This window comes from Sminthopsis crassicaudata, chromosome 2, assembly GCF_048593235.1.
Source record: "Sminthopsis crassicaudata isolate SCR6 chromosome 2, ASM4859323v1, whole genome shotgun sequence".
Taxonomy (NCBI): Eukaryota; Metazoa; Chordata; class Mammalia; order Dasyuromorphia; family Dasyuridae; genus Sminthopsis; species Sminthopsis crassicaudata.
In genome coordinates, this window is record NC_133618.1 from 128,003,783 (window position 1) to 128,017,876 (window position 14,094).

A 14,094-nucleotide genomic window follows, 5' to 3' on the forward strand; every position below is an offset into this window, starting at 1 on the left:
AATAAATACATACACAAAATAAATGAATACATATTTAGTGAACAAGCTAATAAAAGCAATGAAGATATAACCACGTAAATGAATAAAACCAGATAAAGAAATGAATGAGTCATAAATAAGCAAAAAATAGATGAGTAAATGGTTCAATAAATATAAAAAATCAATAAGCAAATAAATGGATGATTGAGTAAATGAAAATTCCTACTGCTTTGATGTCTTTAATTACAGGTTTTGAAAAAGTTTGACCATGAAGTAGGTCAGTAGTTTCTCAGAACAGTTGATAGAGAAGATTTGTCCTTTAACTTGTGATTCTATTGAATCCCCAGAATGTGTATTCTGGTTGTCTCTAGAGGTTATGTTTTTAATGGTTGTTTACTACTGTTAAGAGACATTGAGAGGAAATTTGTTTTTATTTGTTGGCAAATGGAATGTGGCAAATCTACATTGGCTAATCTGAACTCTATTAAACTTAAGACAAAGTTCACATGAGCTCTTTTGTAAGAGCAGCAAAGCCCTTTGGTCTATGTCATGATTCCTAACAAAGAATATGTCTTATTGTAATAATGAATGAAAAACTAGTGTAGACAAAAATTCTCATATAATATGATCTTTCATATTATAAATATTCAGTTATATCTGAATAGAGACAATTGGGACAAGTCTGGAGAAATCATCTCATTTGTAATTCAGTAGATCTGATTCTTGCTTTTTTTTTTTTTTACCTCTATGCCACAATTGAGATACTAGAGTAAGATTTTTTGGTGATTCTTATACTTATGTGAGAGAAATGTCATATTATAAAAACTAGAGAGTCTGAAAATCAAGTACAGAAACCAGTTTAAAAGCTATAATTGATGTAGAATTAACATAACTAGTTCTATTTAAGCCATGTTAAGTTTAAATCCACTGTTAGACACTTACTAGGTGTATGGCCCTAGGCCAGTCACTCAACTTCTACCTGCTTCAATTTTTTCAATTGGTGAAAATTAATAGTACATACTTTGTGATGAGGTCTAGCCAAATGATGAGGTATATATATAATATATATATTGTGTATATTATATATATATATATATATATATAAGGTATACCTAAATAAAATTAGGATTAATTGAGGTTTAGTGGCAGGTTTGGGGTACAGGGAGTCAAATGGAGCTCCCCTGAAACCCCTTTGGATTCAACGCAAGGATACAAAGTTAAATGAGTTTTAGTGGCGGCACAGGGTCCCCTATAAATGAATTTACAGGCCTGAAAACCTAGATTGATAAAGAAAGGTTTATTATAGGGTTTGGAAGTAAGGTTAAACTCTGGTTAGTAAAAGGTATTAGATAGAGGAAGAAAGTTATTAGATAGAGGAAAAAGTGGCAGACAGAGAGTCTGTGATGAAAAGCATGGTGCTTGCATGTTTCGACCCTCTGTCAAGAGATGATTCCAGCTTGGCTCTTTTATTTGCTTGAAGAGGCCTATGGGTGGAGTCCCAGGTTGATTCCTCAAGGGCCAGAACCTACCAGGTGGAGGTTGGGATACCTGAGCAGATCATTAGAATGGGGGCTGGGTACAGCCCAAGTTAGCTCAGATATGCATCTCTCCCTTTAGAATACAAAAGGGTGGTTTTGACCAGATCTTGTAAATCAAAGGTCAGTCCCAAAGCGGGGGTTGGGAATCAGAAAAGGAATCTTAAAGGGGGTTACTGCCCGCCTCACTTTGTAGTGTGGTTGTCAAGATCAAATGAGCTATTTGTGAAATGATTGATATATAGTGCTTGACATACAATGGACACTTAATAAATGCTTGTTCCTTCTCCTTTCTGCATTACTTAATTCATCTCTTTATTTCAACTCTGTTAATTTTTTTTCTGTCTTATAACATTATCCAATTGCTGATTTTTTTAAATTCATCTCATACAAAATAAATTTTATTCCAGTCTCATTCTTATTCTATGCATGTCTTGATATCTCAGATGTTTCTTGTAACCAACAGATTGTTGGTTTCTTTTTTTTTTTCTTAATCCAGTGTATCATATTCTTTCATTTTATTAGATTTTTTTTTAGTTCACATTTAAAGTTATGTGATTTCTACTATTTATGCATCTTCAAAAATTATTTCTATTGATTCAATTCCTTAAAAAAAATTACAGAATATTTTGGGGTATGATTAGTCAACATTTAGAAAAACTTTGTATGTGCCATGCTCAGAGGATCCAAAATTACAAGAGTTTTAAAGATCATTATGTCAAAGAGCCTCTTTTTATAGATTTTGATACTGAGTGTTAGAAATGTTTAGTGACTTTCCTAAAGTCACAGAGGAATTAACTAATAAAGTAATGATTTAAATCTAAGTTCTTATACTTGAAATCTAGTGTTCTTTCTGCTTTCCCACACTGATTTTCTATAATGTGGATCTAAATAAAATACTTTTTCATGAAATTTACTATTTAACAGACTTAAATGTTCACAAAACACAATATAATGTAGAAAGTAATATGGTCAAAGGAGAGATACAGAAAATGGATTTCAAAAATATTTGAGTACAAATAGGACATTTTTACATGACAAAAATTTTGAAAAAAGAAGAAAATTCTGCCAGAATTGGTATTTGAAAGGAAAGAAGTTTTCAAGAGATAGATCCAAGGAAGGAGTATGTTACAAATGTGAAAGACACTGAGGCAGGAAAAGCAGAAGAAATTGGAGAATAATTAATATTCTGATTTAATTGAAATAAAAGCATAATAGGAAAGAAGGGTAATAAAATAAAGCTATACAAAGAAAATGAAGCCAAATTGTGGATAAACTCATGCTAATGATAAATGTGGAAATATGTTTAGAAGAATTACACATGTTGATCACTGGCATAGGTTAGGTTCACAGGGCAAGATATTGAATAAAAATAGCAATCTAATCTTTGACAAACCCAAAGATCCCAAATTTTGGGATAAGAATTCATTATTTGACAAAAACTGCTGGGAAAACTGGAAATTAGTATGGCAGAAACTAGGCATGGACCCACATTTAACACCACATACTAAGATTAGATCAAAATGGCTCCAAGATTTAGGCATAAAGAACGAAATCATAAATAAATTGGAGGAACATGGGATGGTTTACCTCTCAGACTTGTGGAGGAGGAAGGAGTTTGTGTCCATAGGAGAAGTAGAGACCATTATTGATCACAAAATAGAACATTTTGATTACACCAAATTAAAAAAGTTTCTGCACAAACAAAACTAATGCAAACAAGATTAGAAGGGAAGTAACAAATTGGGAAAACATTTTTACAGTTAAAGGTTCTGATAAAGGCCTCATCTCCAAAATATACAGAGAATTGACTTTAATTTATAAGAAATTAAGCCATTCTCCAATTGATAAATGGTCAAAGGATGTGAACAGACAATTTTCAGATGATGAAATTAAAACTATTTCCACTCATATGAAAGAGTGTTCCAAATCACTATTGATCAGAGAAATGCAAATTAAGACAACTCTGAGGTATCATTACACACCTGTCAGATTGGCTAAGATGACAGGAACAAATAACGATGAATGTTGGAGGGGCTGTGGGAAAACTGGGACACTGATGCATTGTTGGTGGAGTTGTGAAAGAATCCAACCATTCTGGAGAGCAATCTGGAATTATGCCCAAAAAGTTATCAAAATGTGCATACCCTTTGACCCAGCCATATTACTACTGGGCTTATACCCCAAGGAACTACTAAAGAAGGGAAAGGGACCTGTATGTGCCAAAATGTTTGTGGCAGCCCTTTTAATAGTGGCTAGAAGCTGGAAGATGAATGGATGTCCATCAATTGGAGAATGGTTGGGTAAATTATGGTATATGAATGTTATGGAATATTATTGTTCTATAAGAAATGACCAACAGGAGAAATACAGAGAGGCTTGGAGAGACTTACATCAACTGATGCTGAGTGAAATGAGCAGAACCAGAAGATCATTATACACTTCAACAATGATACTGTACGAGGATGTATGCTGATGGAAATGGATTTCTTCAACATAGAGAAGAGCTAATCCAATTCCAATTGATTAATGATGGACAGAACCAGCTACATCCAGAAAAGGAACACTGGGAAATGAATGTAAACTGTTATTTTTACCTTCTGAATCCAATTCTTCCTGTGCAACAAAAAATTCGGTTCTACACACATATATTGTATCTAGAATATACTGTAATATATTTAACATATATAAGACTGCTTGCCATCTGGGGGAGGGGGTTGGGGGAGGAAGGGAAAAAATCTGAATAGAAGTAAGTGCAAGGGATAATATTGTAAAAAATTACCCATGCATATCATATGTACTGTCAAAAAATGTTATAATTATAAAATAAAATTAAAATTAAAAAAAAAAAGAAAAAAAAAAAGAATTACACATATTTAACCTATATTTGATTACTTACTGCCTAGGGGAAAGAAAAGGGAGAGAAGGGAAGGAAAAATGTTTAGAACACAAGGTTTTGCAAGGCTGAATTTTGAAAATTAACTTTGCAGGTATTTTCAAAATAAAAAAGCTATTATCAAAAAATATCCATGCTAAGCACTTTATTTTGCTCATATTCAATTTTTATATGTATCCTGGGGTATAGTCCTATGTCTCTCATGACTTGTTTGTCATTCCCATTGGAATGTCTATCTCAACTCTATATGTCTCAAACAGAGCCCATTATCTTTTAATCAATCAATAAGCTACTCCTCTTCCTCCTCTTTGTTTTCTTCAATTCCTCTTCCTCTTTTTTCTCTGTCCAAACAGGAAGTCATATTCTTTTACATGGGTAGTCTGTCCAAAGGAATATAAATCTTGATTGGTTCAGATTAGTAGATTGGGATTTGGAGGCTATATTTTTCCCCTCCCCTACTTATTTATTCTATCATTAATATATTGGAAAAAGTAGGCAGTCAACTTCTTTCTCTCATGTAATTTTTATTAATGACTTTTGAAATAGAGGTCTGGAAAACCAGGCTTTGATAAAACCCATTGGGATTCAAATGGAGCTCTTTAACTATGTCTTTAAATCACAATTACTCTAGCTCTTACTAACTGGCCCCACACAAGCCTCATTTGGCCATTCTTTGGAATTTAATGACTAAGAGTCAATATAAATAGCAATTGTTTCTGTTCTGTTCTAACCAGAAACTCTGAAGATCTACCAAATTGATTCTTTTGTGAAGGTAAATTAGATCATCTTTTGTCACCATTCTTATTTAGCCTTTACTTAATGGGTGTTGCCTCAGGCAAACTGAGACCTGGGAAAGACCTTACTTAAAAAAGACCAAGTTCTTCTACTGCACCCAGGGTCATTACCAAGAATTCTGACCTAAGTCTTGACACTGGACTCTGATGAAAGAGATGAAAGAAGTTTTATGACTGCACAGCTCCAGCTCACTTAAATTAAGTTTACTTTCAAGTTAAGACATCACCCTCTTGATATCATGTCTCTTCTTCATGAATTAAGGAAGAAAAACAACAACCTACTATTTATTAAGTGCCTACTATATGTGCTAATCACTGTGCTTGTACATACTTTCATGATAGCAAGAAATTTGAAAGTATCTGCTCTATATGCAGAATAATGTGGGAGTAATTTTAGTGAAAAGACACAACAATAGAATAAACTTTTTTCTGAAAATTATGAATGATTTTGACTTCTCTACTTTTGTGAAAGTCACAACTAATCTTCCAGTTATCCAGAATTGTAAACTACCTATCATCTTCAACTATTTACTTTCTATAATTTCCCCAAAATTAGTTTGGCAAATCTTATCTCCTCTTTATCTCTTTATCTCTTTCATTTTTTCCTTCTCTTTCCTCACTCATTAGCTGACTTAAATCAGACTCTTGTTAGCTTTCCAATAATGCAATACCCTTGAATTTGCTCACTATATATTGTCTCTCCTTCCTCTAATTCATCATTTACATAATTGTCAACTAATAATCTAAAATGAATTCTTAAATTCAAGTATAAATATATATATATATATATACATATATATATATATATACATGTGTGTACATATATATATATACATATCAATGCTTCTTTTTTATTTATTTTTAATTTTTATTAAAGTTTTTATTTACAAAGCACATGAATGAGTAAATTTTCTAACATTGACCCTTGCATAACCTGTTTGCAAATTTTCCCCTCCTCCCCCCCATCCCCTCCTCTAGCTGGCAGATAGTCCAAATACATTTTAAATATGTTGAAATACATGTTAGATCCAATATATATGTACATATCTATACAATTATCTTGTACAAGAAAAATCAGATCATGAAGGAAGAAAAAGATAAAGTGAGAAAGAAACACAATGCAAACAAATAACAACAGAGAGATTGAGAATGCTATATTATATTCTCACAGCTCTCTCTCTCTGGGGGTAGATGACTCTCTTCATCACTGCACAAGTGGAACTGGTTTGAATCATCTCTGTATTGAAGAGAGCCACTTCCATCAGAATTGATCATTATATAGTCTTCTTGTTGCCATGTATAATTGACACTGGAGACCAGAAGTCAGTTACCTTGACCTTAACCCTATCTCTACATAGAAGCCAATCCCACCTCTGTTAAGTACCACTAATTAACCTTTCTATAGAGTCAGCTGATACTAACCAAGTTTTCTATGTAGCTGAACTAAAGCTAAGTACCCCTACTTAACTTTCAAAAGAACTGAATTAATGTTAAGTAGCACCATTTAAGCTTTCTATAGATTTGAACTATCACCAATCAAACTTTCTATAACTTTACTGAATCCTATTCAAATCCAAAACTTCTCTATTGTCTCAAAAGCCCTCAAGACTTAACCCTGATCATATAACTAAGTACTCTGACTGTACCAAATGGGCAGAACTCTCTAATCCCTTCTGGGAGTTTTTGTCCACTGAGATCTCTCAGTGACTTAAAATGAAATTTTATTTTTTATTTTAGAAATTGAGTAAATTCTTTTACTTCACCAGCACCTGGTCTCATGCACCATAAGCCTGGAAATCCCCAACATAATGATCTCCTGGTTCTGCTTATTTCACTTAGCATCAGTTCCTGTAAGTCTCTCCAGGCCTCTCTGAAATCATACTGCTGGTCATTTATTACAGAACAATAGTATTCCACAGCATTCATACCATAATTTATTCAGCCATTCTCCAATTGATAGACATCCACCCAGTTTCTAGTTTCATGCCACCACAAAGAGGACTGCCACAAACACTTTTGTACATGTGGGTCACTTTTCCTCCTTTAAGATCTCAGTAGAAACACCGCTGACTCAAAGGGTATGCACAGTTTGATAAATGTTTGAGCATAGTTCCAAAGTGCTCACCAGAATGATTAAATACGTTCCCAGTTCCAGCAAGGATGCATCAGTATCCCAGTTTTCCCACATTACCTCCAATATTCCTCATTATCTTTTCCTGTCATCCTAGCCAATCTGACAGATGTGTGTGATATCTCAGAATTGACTTAATTTGTACTTCTCTGATCAATAGTGATTTGGAGCACCTTTTCATGTAGCTAAAAATAATTTCAATTTCTTCATCTGAAAATTATCTGTTTACATTCTTTGACCATTTATCAATTGGAGAATGATTTGAACTACTATAAATTTGATTCAATTCTCTATATATTTTAGAAATGAGGCCTTTATCAGATCCTTTGGCTGTAAAAATGTTTTGCCAGTTTATTATTTCCCTTCTAATCTTTTCCATGTTAGTTTTGTTTATACAAAAACATTTTAGCTTAATATAATCAAAATTATATATTTTATGATCAATAATGATTTCTATTTCTTCTTTGATCACAAATTCCTTCCTCTTCCACAGATCTCAGAGGTATATTATCAACAGTTATTTTAAATGGAATTTATCTTTGCATCTCTTGCTGTTAGATTTTATTAGTGATGTATAAGAATGCTGATGATTTATGTGGATTTATTTTGTATCCTGCAACTTTGCTAAAGTTGTGGATTATTTCTAATAGCTTTTTAGTTGATTCTCTAAGTATACCATCAAATTATCTGCAAAGAGTGATGATTTGGTTTCCTCATTACCTACCCTAATTCCTTTAATCTCTTTATTCTCATTGCCTAGGCTAACATTTTTAATACAATATTAAATACCAATGGGGATAGATTGGTGATAGAAAAAAGGAAGGAAGGAAGGAAGGAAGGAAGGAAAGAAGGAAGGAAGGAAGGAAGGAAGGAAGGAAGGAAGGAAGGAAGGAAGGAAGGAAGGAAGGAAGGAAGGAAGGAAGGAAGGAAGAAAGGAAGGAAGGAAGAAAGGAAGGAAGGAAGGAAAAAAAAAGAAAGAAAAAGAAAGAAAAAAACTGGCCTCTAAATGCCTAATCTGTTTTTTATTTCCATCCTCATGGACAGAAATATTTGTCAGTTTCTAAGGATCCTCATATTATTGGTGTCTCTTTACAGAGAAGAGAGAGATTTGACTCTCCTGAAACTACTTACTGTCCTTAAGATACTGTCCTAAGGACTTCAAATAGAATCTTCCTTTGGAGGTAAATGTGTGTTCTACTAAGTCTGTAACTAATCTTTCCATTCAAGCCAATTTAAGAAATGTTTATTTTAACTCTAAAAACAATATAAAGTCATTTCCATGAATTGCTTACTATTAATACTTAAATTCTTTGGGTTTGTCAAACCCTAGATTGCTATGGTTATTGACTCTTTTGTCCTGTGAACCTAATCTATTCCACTGATCAACTAGTCTATTTCTTAGCCAATACCAAATGGTTTTGGTGACCACTGATTTGTAATATAGTTTTAGATTAAGTACAGCTAGGCCACCTTCATTTGATTTTTTTTTTTTATTAGTTCCCTTGAAATTTTTGACCTTTTGTTCTTCCAGATTAATTTTGTTGTTATTTTTTTCTAGGTCATTAAAATAGTTTCTTCGGAATCTGATTGGTATAGCACTAAATAAATAGATTAGTTTAGATAGTATTGTCTTTTGTTCAACCTATCCAGCAGCATTTAACATTTTTCCAATTGCTTAGATCTGACCTTATTTGTGTGGAAAGTGTTTTGTAATTTTACTCATATAGTTTCTGAGCAGATATTTTTTTGACAGTTATTTTAAATGGAATTTCTCTTTGTATCTCTTGCTGTTGGGTTTTGTTAGTGATGTATAAAAATGTTGATGATTTATGTGGATTTATTTTGTATCCTGCAACTTTGCTAAAGTTGTGGATTATTTCTAATAGCTTTTTTTTTTTTTTTTTGTAGAATCTCTGGTGTTCTCTAAGTATACCATCCTCTCATCTGTAAAGAGTGATAATTTGGTTTCTTCATTACCTCTAATTCCTTCAATTTTCTTTTCATCTCTTATTGCCAAAGCTAGTGTTTCTAACATAATATTGAATAGTAATGGTGATAATGAGCAACCTTATTTCACTCCTGATCTTATTGGGAATGGTTCCAGTTTATCAACATTACATATAATGCTTGCTGATGGTTTTAAGTAGAAGCTGACTTGTTAGGTTCTTACTAAGTGCTAATGAGATAATGAGATATTAGGTTCTTACTAAGTGCTAAGTCAATACTTAAAAATTCTCTAGTTCTGCCTTTAAGGGCAGTTTTATCCCCTTTGAACTTCTGGGGAGGAGCTTGCATGTTTAAGAGGAGCAAGTTTATTGGTTGAGGTATTTTTTCCCAGAAGCCCCTGAGTTATTCCACACCCATTCTCTGAGAGGATAAAAGAAGCAACATTCAGCAAAGGAAAAAAGTCTCTACTCTAGGTCAGAGTTGGTGGCAGTTGAGACAGCAGATCTCCTCCCAGAGAGTGATCGGCAGTCTCCGGAGACAACAGAACTTTACACTGACTATTTTAAGGAAAAGTCCATTTATTCGTATACTGGCTAGTATTTTTAATAGGAATGGATGTTGGATTTTATAAAATGTTTTTTCTACATCTATTGAGATGATCATATGGTTTTCAGTAGTTTGGTTATTGACATAGACAATTATGCTAATAATTTTCCTAATATGAAACCAGCCCTGCATTCCTGGTATAAATCCCACTTGGTCATAGTGTATTATCCTGGGGATGATTTTCTGCAATCTTTTTGCTAATATTTTATTTAAGATTTTAGCATCAATATTCATTAGGGAGATTGGTCTATAATTTTCTTTCTCTGTTTTTGTCCTACCTGGTTTAGGTATCAGTACCATTTCTGTATGATAAAAGGAATTTGGTAGGACTACTTCAATCCCTATTTTTTTTTCAAATAATTTATATAGCATTGGAGTTAATTGTTCTTTAAAGGTTTGGTAGAATTTGGTCCTGGAGATTTTTTTAGGGAGTTGATAAATAGCTTGCTCTATTTCTTTTTTCTAAAATGGGATTATTTAACCACTTTACTTCTTACTCTGTTAATCTGGACAACCTATATTTTGAAGATATTTATCCATTTCACTTAGGTTATCAAATTTATTGGCATAAACTTGGGCAAAGTAACTCCTAATTATTGCTCTAATTTCCTCTTCACTAATGGAAATTTCCCCCTTTTCATTTTTAACACTAACAATTTTATTTTCTTCTTTCCTTTTTTAAATCAAATTTACCAAGGGATTATTTATTTTGTTGTTTTTTTCATAAAATTATTAATTCAATAGTTTTTTTTTCTTTCAGTTTTATTAATCTTTCCTTTTATTTTTAGAATTTCAAGTTTAGTGTTTGATTGATGGTTTTAAATGTTTTCTTTTTCTAGCTTTTTCAGTTGCAAACCTAATTCATTGATTTTCTCTTTTTCTATGTTATGCAAGTATGTTAGGTTATTACTAGGTAGTAAGTCTGTACTTAACCATTCTCTAGTCAGGGTTCACACATTTAGTTCACACTTTTAAAAGGAGTTTACACCTTTAGACTTCTGAAAAGGAGTTTACATTTTTAAAGGAGTATACAACTTTAAAAGAAGCAAGTTCATTGTTTGTAGGAGTTCCCACAAGCCCCTGGGAGTACCCTCAAGCCCATTCTCTGGGAGGAATCCAGTGAAGTAAGCCTCTAGAAATATAAAATTTCCCCTTATTACCATTTCGGCTGCATCCCACACATTTTGGTATGACGTCTCATTATTGTCATTCTTTTGTGGGAAATTATTAATAGTGTCTATGATTTGCTATTTCACCTAATTATTCTTTAGAATGAGATTATTTAGTTTCCAATTACTTTTTGTTCTATTTTCCCCTTACTTTTTATTGAATGTAATTTTGTTTTATTGCATTGTGGTCTGAAAAGGATATATTTACTATCTCTGTCTTTCTTCATATGAACTTGAAGTCTTATATATATTATATTATATTTATTATATTATATTATATTATATTATATTATATTATATATATTATATTATATATATTTTATATTATATTAGTTTCCTAATATATGGTGAATTTTTATGTAAGTTCCATGAACTGCTGAGAAGAAAGTATACTCCTTTCTGTTTCCATTCAGTTTTCTCCAAAGATTAATCATACCCAAATTTTCTAGTGTTCTATTTACCTCTTTAACTTCTTTCTTATTTATTTTGTGGTTTGATTTATCTAGTTCTGAGAGTGTGTAAGGTTGAAATCTTCCACCAATGTAATTTTGCTGTCTGTTTCTTCTTGCCACTCTCTTAACTTCTCCTTTAGTAATTTAGATGCTATATCTACTTGGTGCATAAATGTTTAGTATTGATATTGCTTCATTATCTATGGTACCCTTTAGCAAGATATGGTGTGTTAGAATTCTTACAATGTGCTAAGTCACTGGAATGGATAGAGACAATAATTATCTAATTTAGCATAGTAATAACAGTTCTCTACTTCAGTAATGTATTTACTAGAATTCAATGAGATGGGGCCTTGTGGTTACTCTCTGGGCTTGTGGGAGGTCCTTAAAAGTATGCTCTGTTAATATTATTGAACTGATAAGATAATGGTTATCTAGTTTAGTATGGTGATTAATAGTTCTCTAGTTCAGTACATGTACTTAATACTTAATATAGTTCTACTATATTGATACCTATTCTACCAGATTTACACCTAAGATGATGTAATTATAATAGAGTATATAAGCTGGGACAAACTCAGCCAGAGACATTCACTCCATCTCACACCACCATGATGACTAGCCTATTCCCTGCATTTTTCTCCACTGAGACCAAGGCCAGTCTGAAGGGCCTCCAGAAATCTAGCCCAGACCCCAGGCAAGGAGGCAATAAAGAAATTGGATTGTATCCCTGGCTATTCTTGTGGTGATTACTCAGCTGAAAAGAAGGCTAGTCTGAAGATCTCCAGAAAACTAAACCATATCCCTACACCTGGTCATCTTTATTTTGGCTCCTCAATTTTTTTTTTTTAATTTTCTGGCTGCTTGTACTATTTTTTTCCTTGGTCTGATAGTTCTGGAATTTAGCCACAATATTTTTTGGAGTTTTTATTTTGGGATCTCTTTCAGTAGGTGATCGATGAATTCTTTCAATGTCTATTTTACCTTCTGTTTCTATAACATCAGGGCAATTCTCTTTGATGATTTACTGAAAAATAGTGTCTTTTTTTTTCATCATGATTTTTCAGGGAGTCCAATAATCCTTAGATTATCTCTCTTTGTTCTATTTTCCAGGTCTGTTGTTTTCCCAAGTAGGTATTTATCATTTTTTTCTATTTTTTCTTTTTTTTTTTTTTTGGTTTTGTTTCATTTACTTTTGAAAATTTATTTTTGTATTTGTTCAATTGAGTTTTTAAATGAGTTGCTTTGTTCTATGGGATTTTCCCCCCCATTTCCCCATTTTTTTTTAAAGAATTATTTTCTTTTTCCAATTCACAAATTCTGTTTTCCTTGGAATTGATTACCTTTTCCAATTCACAAATTCTGTTTTTCAGGGAGTTGATTTCTTTATCCACTCTATCTTTTAAATAATAAGTAACATGACTTATCCTGACCCTCTTGCAAATCTTTCCTTTCCTTTCCCTATTTTTCTTCTAGCTCTCTTTTAAGATCTTTTAAAATTTCTTCTATGAGAGCCTGGTGTGATGGGGACCAGTGCATATCTACCTTTGGATCTAGAGACAAACAATTTTTAGTCTCCTTCGGGTTTGAAGTCTGCTCTCTTTACATATAGAAGATAGCTACAGTTAGAGCACACTTTGCCTTTTTGCTCATTTAAAAAAACAAAACAACAACAAAAAAAAAACTATGGTCTGCTTATGGGGGGGGGGTCGTGGGGTATTGCCAAGCTGCCTCTACAGACAACAGGAAGTAGCAGTGAAGGGGCAGTGGCTGGGCTGGGATTAGCAATTGTGCTGAAATCAGTAGCAGTGGAAAGGCAGCAACTGGGGCTGTGCTGGGACCAGCAATTGCAGCTGTGCCTCCATCAAGCTGAGTCACTCTGGGTGCTGGGTGGATGTGGCCAGGTCTCTAGCTTTTGGGGTTATAGTCTTTACCTCCTGTGTTTATAACTTCTCTGCTGATCCACTGGCTTGCTGCCAAGGCAGAGTATCACATAGTGGTCTCCCTGCAGATTTTCCACCAGCAGAGACCACACTCCAAGCCCCTACCAGTCTGCTCAGTGTGATCAGTTTCCTGTTCTCTCACAGCCTGCCTTAGTCTGCCCCTAGCCTAACCCTGTTCCATCCCCGTGCACAAGCAAAACAGACTTTTTCTGGAGAATTTCTAGATTATCTTCCATTGGTAATGTATTATACTCCCAATATTCATGGGTTCTGACAGTCAAGCACTAATTCCTAGGCTAAATTTCATTAAATTAGATTGAGGGTAAAGGAGAGTTTAGGAAGACTTGTGTGTCCTCTCCACCATCTTGACTCTGCCCCCATTCATTTATTTTTGAAAACACATCCAGACAATTTGAGTAACTTGTTTAAGTTCTCATAACTATTTAATGGAGATGATGAAAAACAAAGCCTAAGGTTTTTCAAATCCAGGTCCACTACCTGATATTTATGTCTTCTGAAAGAATTTATCAGAGAGAATTTATCAGACAAGAAAAACATCTTTCAAAGATCATTAACATACTAGGACAAAGGAGCTATATACATTCAAATTGTTCTAGAACTTAAAAGGATACTGAACATCAA